Source organism: Phasianus colchicus, chromosome 1 (genome assembly GCF_987193195.1).
Source record: "Phasianus colchicus chromosome 1, bPhaCol1.hap1.1, whole genome shotgun sequence".
Lineage (NCBI taxonomy): Eukaryota > Metazoa > Chordata > Aves > Galliformes > Phasianidae > Phasianus > Phasianus colchicus.
Window position 1 is genome coordinate 52001776 of NC_143436.1, and position 18601 is coordinate 52020376.

General features: G+C 47.4%; 1 long non-coding RNA gene across 2 annotated transcripts in view; it reads left to right on the forward strand.

Annotated features, from left to right (window-relative positions):
• LOC149919604 (uncharacterized) overlaps window positions 1-18593 on the forward strand; it is a 45686-nt gene extending 27093 nt beyond the window's left edge. The window contains exon 3 of one of the 2 annotated variants that reach the window (XR_016467734.1): window positions 18365-18592. This is a non-coding gene — a long non-coding RNA (uncharacterized LOC149919604). Of the gene's footprint in view, window positions 1-18364 lie in introns of both variants that reach the window. The other variant, XR_016467735.1, reaches the window with a different exon arrangement.
• Window positions 18594-18601: the final 8 nt, after the last annotated feature.

The window sequence follows — 18601 nt, forward strand, 5'->3', positions numbered from 1 at the left end:
AGGAGAAAGCTGGCCTAGGAAAAGGTAGAGCATGGCTGATAATTGAATATCTCTCCTGCCTGGCCGGCATGCTGTGAGTGGAAGGCATTGTGAGGCCAAGTGCCTGCCACTGCCAAGGGACTTTTCCCCTCCATGCAGCCACTGGGATTTCTAATCCAGGCTGGGTAGGACAATGCTGTCATGTTAGTAATGGTATAACTCTCTTAGCAGTCTACCGGTGTGACAGAGCCACAAAGAGAACAGTGTAGGCTGAATATGCACTCATGCTTGCTAAGCCTGTAATCCCAGCTTTGATTCTCTCTCCCTCCCTTTCGATTTTTTTCTTTTTTTTTTTTTCTTTATAATAATCAGTTCAAACTTATTAAGAGTGATTCACTAGTTGCCTGTTTATCTTTCCTCAGTGTGCCATCCAATTTGGATTGTACAGAGGAGGAAGGGTGGGGGAGAAGGAAGAAATGGGAGAGGAAAGGAGAGCCTGGAGGGTGTCCTTGTTTCCGCTCTCCATGGAAACTAAGGCTGCTATATTTTTGTGAACCTGAAAATTCTTGCTGTTATTTCAACCCATGGTCAGAAGAGATTGGTGATCAGCCCCATCCCCCTGTTTGATTTAGACTTTTTGTGGCTTTCTTACTAAAGGTTCAGCAGTTGTTGGCATCTGATAGGAAGCGTTCGGTGGTCTGGGGGATGGAAGGAGGCCAGGCACATGAGTTCCCAGGACCTTTCTGGGCTATGCTGCGACTGATGCATTCACATGAGACAAGCCAGTGATGGGGCTAAGCCCCTCCAAAGTTGTATCTGTTAATTTCACCTGAGATTATGTCTGCTCCTCCAGAAGGCTGATCCCTTAGCAGATCCCAGCAGACCCCAGGATGTTCTCCAACCCAGGCAGCTGCAAAAACCTGTTCTTGGCCCAATTCCAGTACCACATCTTTTTCTGCATCCAAACCCTTTCGACTTTGTATGCTCAGAAATCTGAGAATCTCTTCTCAGAAGTCTCTTGGGCAGGGCAGTAGGACTCATAGCTGGGCCATACGAGGCAAGTAGAGGGAATTGCTGGATATTCACGTGAAGTCTTCTGCCCAAGAGCTGATATTCAGAACCATTCCACACTGCTGTCTTTGCCATGGGCATTCACTGGCCAGAGTCACATCTCTGCCTGCTGCAACACAGGTGCTTCTCTGGAGCCTCCTCCCTTCATGTCTCCAGGAGTTGGCACAGCTCTGCTCTTCTACTGGGCTGCTGGCAGCTGTGCTTTTGGACGGGTGACACTGAACACTGTAGACATGGAGCAGGTCACTTGGAATAAGCACTTAAGTGTTGGTTGGTGCATGGGGAGGATAGTGAACAGGAGAAGGCAGAAAGGTCAGATAAACTACAGGCCTGGACAATTGTGGAGGAGCACTGAAAGACTAGCTTTTTGCTTAATCTCAACTAAATATCATGTACCTATGGCTCACTGGGGCAAAACTGGTCCTGAGCCCCAAACAGCTGTGTCCAGACCCTATTGTGCTGAGGCAGCTCAGCATGGAGGAGGCAGCTCCCAATGGAGCTGTGGGTCAAGGCAGTACGGATGCTACTCTCTAAAGGAATGAGCGAAGGTCAAAGCATAATGCGGTGCAAGACCAATGAAATGCTGCTCATCTCTCAAGCTGTGTTCTTCTGCTGTTCTCTGTGTGCCTCTTCTCAGTTCATACTCTTTCTCATGTGCTCATATCCCCTCTCTTTCCCTTACGTTTGTGCTTGATGCACTGCTCAGTGAATATAATCCATACATAACCCTCCATTCTCTTTTCTCTTTCTCACTCATTCTTTCTTCCTGTCTCTCACCAGCTCTCTGTTGCTCTCTCTGCCAATTTATTCTTCTCTTTCCTCCCACACTCTGTCCCCGTTTAATCAATCTTAGCATAGGCCTGTTTTCCACCAGAGTTGCTGTTTCATGCTTACTCTCACGGAGGGAGGGTGGGCAGGCACGTGGTTAAGGTTCCAGGTAGGGAGTGGAGAGCCAGGCCAAGACTTCTTGGTGATGGGCATGGCTGAGTCATGTCTCTCAGTCCGTGGTTTGTTTTCCTCTTTCCAACACAGCAACACAGAAGCTATAATTGAGTCTACAGTACTTAGATGTTGTAGGACAGAGGTCTGTGAAGCTTCTGAAAGTGAGCTAGAGCTCTTTGGATATAAAGCTGGTTTGTCTTTGATGTCCAACTAAGCCCACAGACCTGTGCCCGGACTGACACACTGAAGGCCCATTTTCTGCCCTTCTCATTGTCCTATTTAAAAATTTTGCACCATCCTGCTTGTGATGAGAAGTAACTCCAGGGGAAATGACTGACATGAGTCAGCCATGGTGTGTTCTGTGGTGATCCAGGTCTTTATTTCCTGAGCATCCCTGGAGAATAAAGACAACTCTTGTTCCTATGGATGCTACCATTGCCAAACAATGACACCAACTCTATTCCCTTACAACTCCTTTTCTTGTTCTGCCTATGGCTTTCTTTGCATTTTTTTTTTCCTTTTTTTTTTTTTTTTTTTCTTTTTTTTCAGTGTGCTGTTCTCCATTCCCTCTGGGAGCACAACACCAAGGCCTGCCTTGCTTGCTGGCTGTGGAGGGCTGGCCTGAAGGTGCCAGATGCTCGCACCTCCTCGGTTCTCCTGGGCAGAAGTTGCCATGGGAGACAGGGAGAAAAGAAAAGTGCCTTCCCCAGCTAGAAGCCTTCCATTGAGTGGAGAACACCCCCTTCTTGTGTTCCTTCCTCCCCCAGCCCCCCTTCAGAGAGCTCTCTGCAGAAAGCTGCCTTTGAAGCCCCTTAATTAGTGTCCCGCGTGTCCTGAACGGAGCCCTTCATTACCACCAGCACGAGGCACAAATTGGCATGTGTTTCAGGTTTGGGCTCAGCGCCAGTATTTTGTTCCACTCCCCTCCCTCAAAACCTCTCCAGCTCCCCACCTCTTCGACACACACGCATGCACACACACACACTCTCACAGAAAAAAAGACATATACATGCCAAATATGCCCAAAAGAGACACCCTCCCTTTCCAGCATCCCAGATTTGTGGTGAAAAAGAACAAAAACAAATGGAAAAGGTCACCACTCCCCTGCCTTTTCTTGGCTTGCTTTCGGCTCTCCTGACCCTCCAGCATATGCAACTGCAGGTTGGGGGTCATTATCAGCCCCAGAGTATCTCTCCCAGCCTGTGGATGTGCTCCAAGGGTGCTAATTAGTGAGAGAAGGGCTGATTAGGTTAGAAATTAAGTGCTTATTTTCTCTCTCTCTCCCTTTTTTTTTTTTTTTTTTTTGTTTTTTTGTTTTTTGTTTTGTGTGTGCGTGTGTGTGTATGTGTGTAAAAAATAATGGAAACAGATGGAGCCTCAGGAATGATGGAGGAAAAGGCAGCCAGGAGTCAGTTGATGCCCACTTCACCCCTACACATATGGGCTGTGGGTACCCAGTTGTTCTGTAAGCTCGCAGTCCTCCTGTAGCACATATACCTACACTACACATGCCCTGTGGCTGTCTGATCCTCTTTGGGACTGAGGAGATCCTCCTTGCTCTCCAAGATCATCCCTAACCCCTTTGTTTTCTTCTGTTGTTTATTTTATTTTATTTGCATTTTTTATTTTGCTTTTTCACCTCAGTGTATTTCAAGCAGCAGTATTTACATTGTGGACATCATTATGCTTTCTGTGCCTCCCCTTGTCTTCGTAATGTTTCAGACCCCAAGTGCATTGACCCCCCTAGAGGCATTCTACCTCAGAGGATCTCATATAAAGCTCTTCTGTTCCTCCAGCTCTCCAGCGACCAGCTCAGAGGTGGCGAGGGACAACAGATAAATAATTTTCCACATGATCAGAAGGAAATCTCTAGGGCCAGTGTTTTGGAGGCACTAGACACTGAACCTTTATCCAAAGGCCACAGGTCTCAGATGGGAACAGTCAGGTTCCATTAGGTGGAGGGAAGAGAATGAAGGAAGCAATACTTAATACTGCTCCACAGCCTCCTTTCTGGGGTAGTAAATGTGCTGTCAGACCCACAAGATGGTGCCATCACAGCGGTTGGTGCTATCTGCAGTAGGCCCATGTATGTGACCCAAGGTCTTGCTCCGATGCTGGGAATGGAGTTCATCTCTCCTAGCTAGAGACATCACTGATGAGATAAGGCTGAGTTTGTTTTTGCAGTGAAGAATATTTGCTCAGCAGCCACTGCTGCTGGTGACCCCTTAGCACCACAGCTAACTAAGGTGTGGATCAAAAGGTAGAGGAAAGCCTCTTATTGATGCAAGTTGATAGGCCCCAGACTCTTTCTTGTGCTTCAGTGCCCTACTAGAAAGTGTGTGATGCACAGGGGCTTTGTAACTACAAAACAAGAAATCTGACTTCTTGGGAGAGCAGCCAGAAGACCCCCATGTATGTGTGGTAGAAGGAGAGCACATGGGTATGTGCTCACATTCCTTGGGCCATGTGCCATAAGTATGAGTGCATGCATGACTGTTTTTGGTGCTACACAAGGGGAGGGCGTTTTCGTCTGAGTACAATTCAGGCCCCATTCTCTTTCCATCTTGATGGTGCTTTTTTGCCATGTGGCTCCAGCAAGCAGCCGAACAAACAAATAAACACATGGGAACCCAAACTCCCTATTACCACCACATTGCAGATGCAGCCTAGTTTGGCCTGTATTTCTCCTGTTGCCACAGCAACGGTAAGCCAGGGAGTAAATCAAAATATCCTCTCCGGTGCTTAACACCCCCATATGGCAAAATAATAGTGACAGTGTGGAAAACCTGTTCTGCCTCCCTTGCCTCTTCTCTCCAACCTCATTTCAGCCAAGCCCCTCCAGAGACTCGTTGCAGAGCCCCAAGGAGATGATAAGCCTCCTTATAGGGAGTGAGTGAACACCACCTTTTCTGTGACCAGTATTCACCCTTATTTCTTTCTCTGGTCGCAGTGTCTCACACAGGGGTTGTTTAGGTCTGATTAGCATTTGTGATCTCAGCTCAGCTGGCTTTTAACAAGATGAGTCCCCTCAGTTCCACTAGAGACAGAACAGCATCCAAACCAGGCTTAGCAACCTTCTTCTTGCTTCAGCAAACTCTGCTTACAGCTGGGAGAGACAGATCCTTTAGAGAGGAGCAAAGCAATCAAAGCACATTTAGGACCGGGACTCCTGTCCAGCTGAGCTCAGAAATATGCTTGCTGGGACAACTGCCAAAAGGTCTCCACCAGCTATGCTTTGTGTTGGCCTTGGGCACTTCCAAAGTCAGTGATGTGCTTAGGAGAGAGATCTGTCTGCCTGGAAAGAGAAGCAAGGAAGGTCTGCTGCCCCTGGGATGTGCGTGGGGCAGCCTCATGGAAGTAAGGAGAAGCCAGACTTGCATTTACTGCAGCAGCATTGCTTATGGACATCCTAAATCTGGATGCTATTACAGCCCTGGAGGATGACCTGCATCCCCTTTCATGCCAGCAGGCGATTATGCTGGATCCATCACTTCTGCCTCCCCCAGCTCTGGCCGCCAGCAGCTTCATTAGGAATCTCAGTGTGTTCTTTGGTTGGATTTCCCCTGAGAATCCGATTTTAAGGCTCCCCAGTGATTGCTAATGTGTAAATACAGTGTGCTTCAGCATGGCGATGTGATTGCCCGAGTGGATTGGAGCTGTTAACTCTTCAGCATCTAAAGGGCCTCCCTACCTCTCTCTGTTGTGATAACCACTGTCTTGAACAAGGAGGCGGCTAGTGGGAGCTTATAGCCCTGAGTGGATGCATGGAACCAGAAGTCCCCTCCTTTTGCTGCGGAGGGGAGGAGAAGAGTGGCCCTGGAGTAGGCAAGAAGGGCCATTTGATGATTAAATGCTGGAGCACAGCAGCAGTGTAAAAATATACATATATCACAAGCTTTAATTAACACAAGCAAAGGGAAAAGCAGGAAAAAAAGCCACTTTTTAAAGGTTTCACAGAGACTATAAACTGGCAGCGGAGAAAAAAAAAAGTAATACATGCAAATTAATGGCATAAATTTAAGGTTACTTAACTTCACAAATGTTAACAAGCTCATAAAAAAAAAAAAAGTTATTCTTTCCCAGTTTCCTGTTGCTGTTTGTTTAATTCTCTCCTTTTTTTTTTTTTTTTTTTTTTTTCCCCCGTTGAGAAGATTATGTTTTCAGTATTCCTCCTAAATTAATTCTGGCTCTCTGTCTTCCTTCTCCCTCCCTCCTTCATCTCTGTCTCTCTCACAGTGTCTGCCTCCGTCTGTTTGCCTTCCTTTCCTGCCTATCTATCATATTCTTAATGTCCCCATCATCATAGTATCTAGCCTTGGATACAATACCCTCTCATTTCTCTTCCTTTCTTCTTCCCTGGCTCTCACACCCCCCTTCTTCTCCCCTGCTCACAATCCTCTCCCCTTTTCTCCTATTTTTTTAATTTTTTCTATAGCAGACAGTATAACTCCAGCCCGGTAATGCTACACACAGCACCGCCAATTTCCAAACATGCATTGTTCCCTGCCTCTGGCAGACAAAAGAAGGCAAGGAGCAAATTAAGTGGTCTCCGGCTGAACTGCTCGTTTATCAGCCACCCGAATGGCTGCTTGCTGCTGCGGGCTGGGGAGTTATCGACATAGGTGAGGGTGCGTGGGCAGGCTGTGTCAGAACGCCACGGTCCTGCTTTGAAACAGCTGTCTCTGTTCCCCCTGCACCGTCCCCTTTGTGGATAACAAAGGGCACGGCTGCTCCTTGCTGAGCCCAGGAAGTCACGAGCCCCCGAGGTCATGGTATCTGTGCGTCCCGCTTTGCTTACAGATAAAACCAAGTTTCAGAAAACCAGGCGACTGCCTGTTTAGCTTTGCCTAAACTCATTTCTCTGGAAAGAGGACATGTGCCTTTTGTTCTGCGTCTTTTAAAACCACCAAGGACACCCCAAGATGCATTATCCGTGACGTAACTTATCCTGTCCACGATGCTACAGCACTCTGATCTCAGGCTCTTGTTTCCATTGCTTAAAGGGAGTTGGTATTTTTTTTTTTTTTTTTCCTGGTTAAAAAAAATCTCATTTTGACTTATGGTCCAGACTGAGTCATAGGAAGACATCATTAAAAAAAAAAAAAAGAGGGGGTGGATATCATCATTTTTGGCCACAAGCCATCCCTGGAGCTTTCAAAGTAGCCTGTGAATATTGCTGCCGGCTCTGTGTCAGTACCAGAGACAGCAGCCCTGGCCAATGGCTGTTCTCCTCAATGGCCCATTCGGCATTTTGGAATACCGGAGAGCACATGAGGAAGTCAGCCTTTTATTCAGCACGGCAATCTTGGGCAAAGGGAGATGAAATTACAAACTGGAGTTCCTGGGCAGCAGGGAAAACAAGAAAATCCAATCAAGGAAAAAAAAAAAAAAAAAAAGGAAAAAAATCTCAGTTTCTCAGAGTGAGAGGAAGGATGTCGGTGGGTGGGTAACAAAGAAGCAAGGGAGAGGAAGAACAGAAGGAGAATCTGTTATGTTTGGAAGATGTGGGAATCATCAACACAGATGTTGCAGAAGAAAGCGATTGAGAAGCTGAATGGGACTTGCAGAGGTTCACTGTTGGGTACATGCTTAAGGACATCACTAAATGGAAATCTGGATGTGGGAGAGAGAAATAATCATGCGGGATCCCCAGGCAGCATCAGTTTCTGTCCAGACTGACATCACAGGCTTTTCCATTGAACAAAATCACTGCTTTTCATGGGTAGGAAATGAGTCAGGGTAACTTCAGATCTTAGCGTTTGGCCTATGCAGATTAAGAGTAGTAGTAAGGAATAAATAAAACATGGCATACTCAAGGGTGACTAAGGGCTGGAAGAGAAGCAAAGAACAGTGTGGGGGAAGGAAAAAGGGCTATGGTGAATGGCGAGGAGAGACTCCAGATGAATTGCTTACTAGGGCTGACTGATGAAGCTCCCTGAGAGACATTTAGGGGGATATGGCTTCATGCCTGGTCACAGAGCATGCATTAACTTAGGACAAGACATTCCCATGCCCATGGTAACTCAGTGATAGTGCTTTTTTTTTTTTTTTTTTTTTTTTAATTCTTTTTCTTCTGTCCTTCCAGCTTGGATACAATCTGGAACAAAGTTTGTTTCTCACTGAGCATACTGGCAGCACCTAGCAAACCAGATGCCCAGTACCAATTGCAGACTCCATACACCCTGCTACTGAACAGCACTGAAAGAGGCAGAGCAGTGAATGAGGTGAAAAAAGAAAAAAGATTGAAAATCTGGACTGAGTAAGAACAAAGGAAAGGGTGGGATGTTTTGCAAATCAAGTTGTCCCCTATTTTTGATTGCTTCATACCTTGTTTTAGCTTTGGCCTACATAACTAAAATGAAGAATGACAAGGTGCCAGCAGAGACAGGTATTTTTTGGGTTATTTGCATGGATCATCCGTTTGTTGCATGGCTGCTGTAGGAAATGCAACACCATGAGCCGACATATATAATTGTAGAGAGGGGGGATGAATAAACGTGTTTCAAAGAACAAGGAGAATTCTAAATGTCAGCAAGGGGGTATATGACTCACTCATTGGGAAAATACTATTATTGGATACGTAAGTAGGACTGTACAAAGCACTGAGAGGAGAGATGCCACTAGAAAAAAAAGGAGAATTAATAAGTATAGGTAGCATTTAGATAAGTGACAGTGAATGAATGAGGAGATGCAACACCAGCCAACACAGGGCCTAGAGTGAAAGCAAAGGGAGAATGCAGGATAAGAGTGGTGAAGGATGAAAAGAGAGCGATCATGGAAGACAAGGAGGAGCATTATTGAAGACTGCTGAAGTACAATGGAACAGATGAGTGTTTGTTAAAGATTCAACTGGGCTTTTGGCAGAATAATGGTGACAAAATGTTTCTGTTCTACCGAGTTGAGTCGGGGATTAAGGAAATAAAGGAGGTGGAACTTAATGAGGGGAGAGGAAGTGGCTGTGCTGAGGAGGCAGGAGGAGGCCCAGGAGTCAGCAGGAGCTGGCCCCTGCAGAGGTGGGTGAGGTCAGAAAACTGGAATGGATGAATGGTGTGGAGTATCCCACCCCGAGCACAAGTCTTTTCAGGAGTGTTTAATTATAATAACCGGTGTTATATAGATTACAAACATGGTTGAAATGAACAATAAAGGATAAAGGAATTTTGCATGAGTCCAAGCCAGGCACTGAGAATAATTGACTTATGCCCCTACTACCTTCACTGGCAATGTTGCAGGTTTCCTGAGCCTGGAACAGCTCTAACTTGAAACCTATAGATTGCTAAATGCAGGGCACCATCCCAACCCCATAGGTTTAGCTGGTCATTCCAGCAGCCTGAAATGCTACCTGCTAGCATATCCTCCCAAGCAGAGCCTGAGAAGTGCATCCACTTCATTGGATGGTTCTATGTGGTTTGCATCAGAGGCAAAGAGAATGGCAGTCCTGGAGGAGGTCTCGAGAGGCTTGGGTCCAGCTGGGAGCAATGCCAATTGTATTATTCGTTGTGAAACCCCAAATTTCCAGCTTTTCTGGCTGGACTGGGTTGATGGAGTCTGTAGAGAGACAGATGTAGGTGGATAATGGGGAGAGGGGTGGTGAGTAGCATAGCTACTGCCTTAGTGAGAGGGAAAGATGCCATGTAAGTACTGCCAGTTCCCATTCAGTGAGCAAGTGGTGAGTCAGGGGCAGATACTGACTCAGCAAGAAGGCGGCAGGCTGGGCTGGTGGCTAGAGCATCCTGGCCGGCTCGGCACACACCACTTGGCCACGCTGCTGCGCTCAGCTCCCCATGGGAAAGGTGCTCCCACTTCTCTATTTGTCCCCTGCCTGTGAAATTCCAGTGGCTGGGGATTTGGAGAGGGCCTCTTGCCATGGTTTCTGGTGGGACGAAGAAAAGAACATTTTTTCCTGGTGTGTTTGTTTGGCAATGATGCCTCACTAAAAGGGGTGATAGTAAGAGGGGAAGAATAAAAACAGTTGATGGAGGTAGAGAGAGCCCTTCAGCCTGCCTCACCCCAAAGAAATCATTCGTGTAGGCAGGAAGTTGGTGAAAGGTGGGAGGAGGGAGATAGAAAAGAAAGAAAGGAAAAAAGAAATGAGGTAGAAACGAGTGTGAGAGAGAAAATATTTGAGAGATGAAAAGAAATTACCATACGGCAGGATCCTGTTATTCAACCTAATTTTCAAAGGACTGCAGCTGTCGCACTGAGATAATCTGTTAATTATAACAGTCATTGTGTTTTGGCAATGGAAGAAAAAAAAAACGGTTCTAAACAAGGCAAGGTAGTGGAGAATAGGGAGGGAAGGCGTGGCTGTGTCAAAATGCATGTCAGATGTTAGCTTGAAATATAGGTGGGTGAGCTGGCCAGGAAGAGGGTCTCTCCCAGTGGGGCTGAGGATGGAGGGGAGATGGAAGCAGCCATGTGGAAATGTAATATCCTGCCTGGTGTGGTGCTACTAGCTCTAGGCATGCACTGACCAGAGGAAGAGCTAGAGGTTCTGCAGAGTCCGTTAGCACGTGCTGCCACAGCTTGTCGCTCTTGGGTTATCAGAAAGAGATTCTCCATGTCCTCCCACAGCTCTTCCTCTGCTTCTGCCTCATGTCAGAAGAAAGGAGAGAGGTGTCACTTCTGGTGAGGGAACCTCTCTCAGGTCCTTGTTCAGGGGAAGGTTGGCTGGATGCTGAAAGCATATTGAAGGATGCTAGAATACCTATGACCAGCATAGAATCTGCTGGTGTGGAGGTATTTACTGGATGTCTGGCTGCTAGTGCAACCTGAGAAGTGATTTCAGTCCTCAGCCAGCCCAGGACCTTTGTGATTACTTATGCTCTGAGTCTCTTCCTAACTTCCAGGTTTGCTGGGGGCATATTTAGTATCCAGAAATACCAGACGGTTGTTTGACTTGAGTGGGGGCATCTTTCAAATTACTTGTGGGCCAACCATTCACAGCCAGCCCACTGAAAACCAAGAGCTGCTTTTCTGCGATACAGGGCAGAAGAGTCAGCACAGGACAGCAGAGGAGCCATGGTGACCCTGAGGAGGTAGGGGGTCTTTGCAAGGACATGACATGCAGCTGTGAATTTCTCCTGGCCTCATGCAGGACATGCTGCCCTCCCCTGCAGCCATGACTGGTACATGCCAATGCTCGTAGCATGCTCCCTACAGCAGGCAGCCTCTCATGTACACAGGCACAGCACCCTGCTCCCTGCAGGGATTCACATCAGGACACAAATGCAAGAACTGTGCTTCCCTCATTTTCCACAGCACTTCTTGCATCCACACACACTCACAACCACGGCCATCTCCTGTTATCCACACACACCCACAGACATCCCTCACTCCTGCCCCACTCCCTGCAGCATTTCACACACAGCCAGCACTCCCACCCCATTTTTGATTCATGCAAACACATGCACATGCACAGGCACTCCTGAGCAGTGCCTTCCCCGGATCCCTATGGCAATTCCTCCCCCCCAGGAGTCAACACTCATTCTGCTTCACAGAGTGATTGCCCCTACCTCCTCCCTCCTGGCTCGCACACCCACCTGAGCACCTACAGCAACTCCTCCACATCCAGCACACCTCCACTTGCAGCTCGGAGCCAACACTGCTACCCCATCCTTTGCAGTGACTCATGCACACACACATAGATGCACATGCACACACACACAGATGCACAAGCAGAGCCCACCTTGCTGCTGCCCTCCCCATGGTGGGTCTCCATGGACAGACGCATGGAGCCCACGCACCCTCCCTTTAGCCAGAAGGAATTATTCCTCTGCCTTTCCACTGCCAGTGTCTGAGCACATTGGGTCACAACAAGGAGAGTGATGTTTCCCAGGCCCCTCTTTCCCCTGAGGCGAGAGTGATGAAGGCAGCTTTATCACTGCTAATATTTTTATGGGACCTGTAATCTCCTGACACCCTCTTCTTCTTGGAGAATGCTGCTCCCCAAGCCTAACCTCCCTGCACACGCTCCTGCAAGTTGTTGCTGTTGGCTGTCTGGGTGGTGCCGGCTCAATGCAAATACCCCTTAATCTTCAATAATCATATTAATATAAAAGGTAACCATCTCACTTTGGAAAAACAAAAGTGGCTCTCCGGCCTGCCAGGGAAGCAATGGCATATGAAAGACCTTTCTGCCAGTGTTTATCGCTTTAAAATGATTTACGCTTCTAAAGCTTTCTCTTTTCTTTCATGCTTCTGAGCTGCTTCATTTTCCTCCCCTGAGCTTTCCCATTCTCTCTTTCTTGCTGCCTAACAAATTAGGCATCTAATCGCAGCTGGGGAGGCACGATGGGAGGGCAGGGGGGGTGGGGGAGTATCTACAGCACCGTGCTGTTTTGTTCATGGTTAGACTTTGTGCTGTTCAGCCTTGAAAAGATTTGGATTCAGTGTATGGATTTGCTTGAGCTTGGGTGCATGTGTATGATGGATGTAGCTCTGGGTCACCTCAACTCTTCTCATATCCCAGACAGGTCAAGGATCAGCAGGTATGCACAGCATGGCCTGGGCAGTCCCGTGGCCATCCTTTGTGATAGGACTAGGGGAAACGGTTTCAAACTAGAGCAGGGGAGATTTAGATTGGATATAAGGAAAAAGCTTTTTACAGCAAGGGTTGTGAGGCATTGGCACAGGCTGCTGAGAAAGGTGGTGGCTGCCCCATCTCTGTAAACATCCAAGGTCAGGCTGGAGGTGCTTTGAGCACCCTGATCTAACTGTAGGTGTCCCTGTTCATTGCAAGGGCGTTGGACTAGATGAAGATTAAAGGTCCCTTCCAACTCAAATGATTCTATGATTCCTTGTGCAAGACACTGTTGGCCCCAGCTGGTGTTTGAGCTCTGTGAGCTCCCTTGCAGCATTTCTCTGTGAGAAGCAGCTGAGATGGGTGTGTTGGTTTCATAGGCTTCCTCACCACACTGTCCTTCTGGTGTGCCAGAGCTTTGGGCTTCCTCACATCATGGGGACAGCTGAAGTCTGGGAACTTCCTTTCTGCTCATGGCAGAGCCCACACAGCTTTCAGAGCAGCAGGAGCTGTGGATTTGTATGGTGAAATGAACCAGTCCAGAGTCGAACCACAGGATTTCTATTGCAGCAGAGCTCTGCCAGAACTCAACGGAGCCTCTGGCACTGAGCAGCAACATTCAGCAGGACCCATTGATAGCAATCCAGATCATGTAAGGGATGAAGGCTTTGACTGCTCAGTGACATGAAAACAGCTTTTACTATATAAGATTCCATGGTGGTTCTGTAGATTGTTGGTTGTTTTTTTTTTTTCTTTTCTTTTTTTTCTTTTTATGCTTTTGCCTAAACCAGCTTATCTGTCCTCTAGACTTTTTGAGCCTAGAGGGCAAATTTCAAACAAATGTGATCTCAGAGATGCTGAGAACTCTTTGTTTTTATGTACTTTTGTTTTTTATTCTTTTGTAGAAATAGTGGGATAAAATGGATAAAACAGAAAGCTTTTCTTCTTTTCCCTTCATAGGTCATGTCAGATTGGGGCTTTGGGAAACCTGGTCTAGTGGAAGGTTCCAGTCCACAGCAGGGGGCTGGAACTAGATGATCTTTATGGGGCCTCCAACCCATACCATTCTATGATTCTATAAAGTAATAAAGAAACCTTCAAAGAGCTCCATTAAAAAAAGAGTTCTGCATGAGCTCAACCCTTAGTGGGCATCAGAATAGCCAGAGTGGAGGACATTTTCTCACCCTCTTTCTCTTATGCAAGTGGCTTCCACATCACAAGTCCTCAGGTTATCAGGTTTTCTGTTGTCACTTTTCTTTGTCTCAATCATCTGGGGGTTTTTTGGATGCCGCTGGGCACAGCCACAGCTTCTTTACTGTGCAACATGATGTTAAATGGGAGCATCCCCAGAGGCAATGGGGTGAGAAGGAAGGGTGAGAGGCTGCAGTTGGGTAGTGGCACACCCATGCTGCGTGTTTCTTCCATGGCACTGTGCTTTCACCAGAGCCAAGGGCAAAAACAAAGACCATCTCTGGCCATCCTGGTGGGAAGATGGAAGCACAGACATTTGAAGCAGCCAGAGATGCCAACAGAGCATCGTGTATCATCAAATTATCAAGCAGGCACGGATAGTAGCAACCCCCAGTTCCAACCCCCACTGGGAAAGGCAGCTCCCCTTTTTCTGGAAAGCTGTTAGAGAAATCTTGGAAGGACTTTGAAGCCAAAACAGCAAAGCATTTTAATGGTGGCATTTGCACCCTGAGGCCTCCTGGCAGCATGCTGAGCTGGGAGGAGTGCAGATTCCCAGCATCAGCACAAAGTAGAAGAAAGCAGCAGGAGTTTTGGCCTGGTTTCGGGGTGTCCCCAGAGGAGCCAAGAGTGTTTGACGTTTTTTTAATGCATGCATTTCTAATGTAAGGCTCTTAGCACCGTTTAAGGAATGGTAGAACTAAGTGCTGGCTTTTTCAATGCACTGGGCCCCAGGAGGACAAAGCTGACAAGGTCATGATTGCAGGCCCAAACTACTGCTGTATGTGGCTTTTCTGGTTGTGTTTTCATGCCATGCTCCCTGGATCTTGTATCCTCCCTCAGCCATGGTCCATCTACCTCCCAAGCCCTCAAGTGGCCTCCGTTCCCTACATGGAATTATAGAATTATATAATCATATAATGGCTTAGGTTGGAGGGGACCTTAAAGATCATTGAGCCCCAACCCCCTGCTGTAGGCAGGACTGCCAACTACCAGCTCAGGCTGCCCAGGACCCCATCGAACCTGGCCTTGAGCATCTCCAGGGATGGGGCACCCACAGCTTCTCTGGGCAGCCTGTGCCAGGGTGGTGAGGCACTGGAACAACCTGCCCAGAGAAGTTGTGGAAGCCCCATTCCTGGAGGCATTCAAGGCCAGACCCACATCATTCCTGTCCATAATTTCAGTATTTGTGTTTGAATTCATCCTCATACCTGGCTATCTAACTAATGACTACTCTTGTGTGACTGGCTGTGCCACTTTGATCTCTCAATCAAAGGGCTGTTCATGGCTATCAGGATACCTATCTCCTGACTCAAATTCAGGACTTTTCCTACTCCATCTTTCCCTAAACCTCCCTGTTCTCTCCTCTTCTGAACAGATGAAACATTCTCGTGGCCTTCAGCTGTTCCTCGAACACTCCAGAGCAATGGAATACCAATAACACTGAGGCATCCATTGATAGAGCATAAACTAGAGATGAATCATTGGGAGTTTGGAGCTGATGGGTGGGCTTTGTGCCAGCCAAGAGAGGATACAGCCATTCATGGGCACAACGCCACCCCTATTCCTTGATGCTCCCACATACATGAGGATTGACAGAAGCCAAGGCAAGCTGTAGGAGCTATCTACTGTTACAGTGAAAAGTTCTGGAACTTGACAGCCAGGTGAACCCAATAAATGGTGGTGGTATCCTTGCATCTACCTTATAAAACAGGTCCTGTGTCTCACTTTTTCATTTTACCTGTATATACACCCTCCATCCAAACAAGGCTCTCCACAACTCATGCCTCCTCCTTCTTCAACTTTTATCTAAGCTGTAGTTGTTTACCTCTGCTCTCCCTGCCCACCCTCCATCCCAGTGATATCTTACTGTGTTGCCTGGGAAACAAAGGAGAGAAATAGCCAACTCTGCTGTCAGCACCTTTTGGGCCAGCAGTAAGGACATAGTGTTGCTTCTTTGTACTGCTGGTCTGTGACACCATCTGATTGATGTTCATTTGGCTCTGAACAGCTGAGGGAGAGTATGGTGCTGATCTTCTATCCCGGTCTTCCCTTTTCTATGTCAGGGAGCACTGAAGTCTTCATGAAAGGCAAAGCAGGGCTACGGTGGAGTTCGAGACAGGCACATCTATGGCTTTGCTGAGACAGGGACTGATGGCCCCGATCTGAGATGAAATAGAGTTCTTGGCCATGAGCAGGAATGGTGAGGTTGCAGTTTGGGCTGCCCTTGGGGCCCTTGAGATCAGTGAGACAGTGGGCATACAGGTGTTGGGGGAAGAATAGAAGAGGTTTGCATATTTCTTGTATTACAGCCATCATGGTGACCCAAGGAAACCAATAAATCTGGCTTAAGGAATGATTTGGGCCCTTCTTTGGCCTGCAGCTGAGGCAAGGTTGCAGAGATTGGAGGTTGATGGAAAAGTAGGTCTTCTCTGCATGGCCCCTGTGTTTTCAACACATACCAGGGATAAATATCATCCTCCTTTCCTTCCACTTCCTAACCCAGCCACCTCTTTCCTTTCCAGGCTGCTAGAACATCTCCCCCTCTAAGCTCTCTTTGTGTTGCCTGAGTGGAATGAGGATGGGTTTCAGCACTTGGTGGGGCTGCTGCAGGGGAATGCATTCATGGCCCCAGTGTTGCTCTCTCTGCACCATGGACAAGCCACAGCAGGCAGTGACTACTTCAGCACAGCACTTTGAACAGCCTGTGCTGTTCCAGAAGGAAACAAAACAAAGGGGCTGAGGGGACAAGACAGGGGGCTGGACTGAGGGGAAAGCAGAGGTTTGTGGATACCAACCTATGGAGAGCCAGATGTGCCTCCTCTCTAATGCATGTGGGGCAGTATCAAGAAATGATTTCTCATTGGGTTATAAGGCTGAGAAACAAAGCAACAGACTGCAAAACCCCTGCCTTTTGCATCAGTGCTGGCTGATGTAAAGCTGGACGTGAGGCAGTATCTGGAGGCCATCTATGACAACCACAAATGACTCAAGTTTGGCAGTCTCAGCTGTGGGGTACAAAGATTTTATCTTTTCTTTCAGTCTAGCTCTTCTTCCCCCTCCTGTTCTCCATCTTGGCTTTCCTTTTCGGATTATTGAATATTTAAGTGTTTCTCCGTGACACTATCTCTGATCCCTTAATCCAGCTGGCCTGGTAATTCCACAGACCCAAATCAGCTCAGATTTCTCCACAGACGTAAGCCTTGTTCCTCAAGGGTTCACTCCTCCTCCATTTATCTTCCTTCATTTTACTTCTGCCCTTTGTGGCTCTATGCTAGAAATTGATTCAGCTTTTGTGGCAAAACCTTCAGTATTTTAAGTGAGCAACCTTCCCCCAAAACAAAAAGGGTCGAGAGGGAATCTTTATTCTTCACTAAGAATCTTTTTTTTTTCCTTCTCTATTGTTTTGTTCCTGCTTCCCTCTCCTCCCCAGTTAAAGATAAAGCCCAGTGCCCACATTTTCTCTGCTGTATGAAATGATTTCCTCTGCACTGCCTGAGGGCACTCCTTCCAGGCTTCTTTTTCAGCACAGTGGGAGAAGGGCTGAAATTATGGCTGGAGGGAAGGTTTTACTCAAAGAGGTGGCGGATCCCCTGTCCCTAGAAACATCTAAGGTCAGGCTGGATGGGCTCTGAGCACCCTGATCAAGCTGTAGGTGTCCCTGTTCATTGCAGGGGAGTTGGACTTGATGGTCTTTAAGTGTCCCTTCCAACTCAAATGATTCTATGATTCCAGGCTGCCCTTCCTAGTCAGGACCAGGAGCTTGCCCAGATCCCACATATACATTAGGGCAAATGTCACTTTGGCCTTGATTGCTGGAAGGTGTCTCTTCCTACAGAGGAACAGCATTCATAGCCCCCAGATAGAGTGGGCACAGCAGGAGGGTGGAGGCTGTACACCTTTCTTTGGTGGGTGGGGTGGATGAATGATGTCCTTTAACAGTACTGCTGGTATTGTTGGTGGGAGACTGGAGACTGGTATTTGACATGCTGCCTACATCCAGCTCCTCTGCATGCTCCAGCTGGGCTGGCTCACCTCAACAGCCTTGTCCCTGCACCAAAAGGCAGGAAAATTTTTTAGAGCACAAGTGGCTACAAGTGCTTTGAATTATTTATCCCTCTTGCAGTAAGGAAGGGAGGAAACAAATAAAAAAGGTGGGTTTTTTTGTTTGTTTTTTATTTTTGTTTTTTACATTTTGTTATAGGGGTTGTATCCATTCTTATTGCTTCATGCATTCTGTGTACATGATTTCCAGGCAGCTGAAAATCGTTGTCTATAGCTGTGCTTGGGGCTTGCCTTTGTTTACACTAGGCATTCTAAGCCAATCACAATAGCAGCCGTATGTTTCCCAGCCTCCCTCCCCTTCCCCTTCTGCCTCCATTCCACTGCCTTCTCCCACGTCCCTGGCTGTGATTACATTACATAACAGAGCCTGAGTACCCTTCTGCATACCTCTGATATAAGATTATACGTCGTGAGGGTTCCTTTCTCAAAGGCTTATCAGCAAGGCAGGAGGTCCCATTCCCCCCTTGTGAGCACCCCCTGCAACTCTATCTTTTCCCCATCTCCCTCTTCTCATGAAACCACATCGTCTAAATTCTTATTGCAAAGACCCCCTCCAACTGATGCCTCTTCTTGTCTCCTGTGTGCTTTCTTTTCCAGATTCCAGTGACAGATGGATCTCTCTCATGTGCACTTGCTCTTTCCCTCTCTGTATTTTTGTTTTCAACAAGTTTGATCTGAAGCTCTGAAGCTTCTCAGAAGGAACCGGGAGAAAAGAAAAAAAAGGAGGAGGAACTGAAGGGAGTGTGAGCGACAGAGGAGGCAGCCTTGCCTTATTCTTCCAAATCACACCGTGGAGGGGCGGGGGAAGACCCGAGGGGGGAGGGTTTGGGTTTG